Source organism: Anas acuta, chromosome 1 (genome assembly GCF_963932015.1).
Source record: "Anas acuta chromosome 1, bAnaAcu1.1, whole genome shotgun sequence".
In the NCBI taxonomy this organism is placed as follows: domain Eukaryota; kingdom Metazoa; phylum Chordata; class Aves; order Anseriformes; family Anatidae; genus Anas; species Anas acuta.
In genome coordinates, this window is record NC_088979.1 from 46700994 (window position 1) to 46703362 (window position 2369).

A 2369-nucleotide genomic window follows, 5' to 3' on the forward strand; every position below is an offset into this window, starting at 1 on the left:
ATATCATTATAATACCAAAACACACCTCCATCCCAAAAGCTACCCGCCTCCAAGGTGCGACCACCCCTCACTGAGCATGCGCTCTGAATTTCTCGGAGCCTATTACTTTAAACGGAGACGGGAAAACTTTACACCAATCATAACTAAGATATGCTTGACTAAAGCCACTCAAGCTCCACCTAAAAGATAGAAAATAATATAAATTGGCCCAAGAGAGAGGGGATGTTAGGGAAGATACCATCGTCAGGGGAGATACCATCCCAAGGACATACAACATCCTTAGGACCACCTGACTCCTGGGATCAGTCGACGGGCTGAGCCTCTCTTCCCCCCCCATTGGGACGCTTTTGGGTGAGATCTGAATATTTGCTTATAAATCTCTATAGAGTCTTTGATCCTTTTAACGCGTTTATTTCTAGGCTGCGCACCTGTAACACCTGTAACACCTATAACACCTATAACATCTGTAACACTTATAACATCTATAACATCTATAACATCTGTAACATCTATAACATCTATAACATCTATAACATCTGTAACATCTATAACATCTGTAACACCCGTAACACCTACAACACCTATAACACCTGTAACATCTGTAACACCTATAACACCTGTGTATTTCATGCATACTAGCTTGCTTTTGCAGACAGTCACTATCGCCGGCAATCCAAAAGAACCTGATTATCTGTTGCTGTACTAAACCATACTTGATTGCATTGTGATAGCTCTCATTAATGCAACTAGGGTGAGGGTGGTTATCCGTGATAGTTCAGTGTTCTGAATCTAACCAGACCCCCAGACGGTTAATGCATTTTTGGTGAATGTCTGAACGGACCCCCAGGTGGTTAATACGTTTTTGGTGAATGTCTGACTGGACCCCCAGGCGGTTAATGTGTTTTTGGTGAATGTCCGACTGGTTCAGTACTCTGAATCCAACCGGGCCCGTAACGGTTAATCAGCTACACCCCTTTAATGTGACACCTGGTATCTTTATCTAAGAATTTCCAGCTAGTGGCAACTCCATTTTTTATTTTGTGACTTCACTGTTAATAATTTTTAAATTAGCTTATGAAGAGAATTGTGCGTTTCTAATTAAATGTCCCTTTAACAAAGATGAACAAATTTTAATTAATTTTCAAAAGATAAACAGATCTCCTTCCTTCCTTCCTTCCTTCCTTCCTTCCTTCCTTCCTTCCTTCCTTCCTTCCTTCCTTCCTTCCTTCCTTCCTTCCTTCCTTCCTTCCTTCCTCCCTCCCTCCCTCCCTCCCTCCCTCCCTCCCTCCCTCCCTCCCTCCCTCCCTCCCTCCTTATCTCCCTCCTTATCTCCCTCCTTATCTCCCTCCTTATCTCCCTCCTTATCTCCCTCCCTCCCTCCCTCCCTCCCTCCCTCCCTCCTTATCTCCCTCCTTATCTCCCTCCTTATCTCCCTCCTTATCTCCCTCCCTCCCTATCTGCCTCTTTTCCTTTCTGCTTATTCTGCTTATTCTTATTCTATCATTAAGGAACACCAAATCAATAAACATTACTGGCAAGTAATTTTTTTTTTGGTCTTCCTAATATAATATTTACAATATCTTAAGGACATTCTCTTCCTTTTTTTTTTTTTTTTTTTTTTGGCAAAATTAATAATTCAAATAATTGTACCAGAACAGATTTTTATTTTTTACCTATGGTTTCAAACTCATTTTTTGAAAATAAAAATGTCATTACTATAAAACAAATATATCAGTTTCAAGTACTCTATTGAAACTTAAAAATACATTTCTATTTTTCCTTTATTTATATATTTTTTCTTTTATTTTCTGAGTAAAAAGGAAAACAAACAAAACCAGATTTTCAAATCAGATGGTATTTAGTCAGAATAATACATATACATGTTTCTTCTTCATTGTATGTATTTAAAATATCTCAGAGATGTCTGTCTTCACTATTCAGGTTAAGCAACTTCAAAGAAACTGCTTATCTATAAATAGATACAGTTTATAATTACAGCATAAGAGCACATCCTAAAAAAAAAGAAAAAAAAAAGTCAATAGAAAAGAGGGAAGACAATAACAAAACCTTAATTACTGTTTCAAACAGTATACATTGTCTAATAATGGTGTGTTCTAGTCTTAGAATAGAAAGTGAAATTCATTGTGTCAATAATGAAAGCTTTTCTGTCATCTTGCTTTGCTGAAAGGTATTAGTAAAGGATGTTGTTAGGAATGTTAGTGCTCACATTAAAATTGCATTGTACATCTGGATTTATTCATATTTAATTAAAAATCAGATGTTCTGCAAGATTTGTAGTGTACACAGGCTAGGATAAGTATCAATGAATTATTAAATTTGAAGGTTCCCACTGACTTCTGGAACTGATC

General features: G+C 37.4%; 1 long non-coding RNA gene across 1 annotated transcript; it reads right to left on the bottom strand.

Moving 5' to 3' along the window:
* Window positions 1-398: 398 nt before the first annotated feature.
* Window positions 399-953, bottom strand: LOC137850128 (uncharacterized). The gene is made up of 2 exons (XR_011092285.1): window positions 573-953; window positions 399-518 (listed from the first exon to the last, which is right to left on the bottom strand). It is a non-coding gene; the product is annotated as an uncharacterized lncRNA (long non-coding RNA).
* Window positions 954-2369: the final 1416 nt, after the last annotated feature.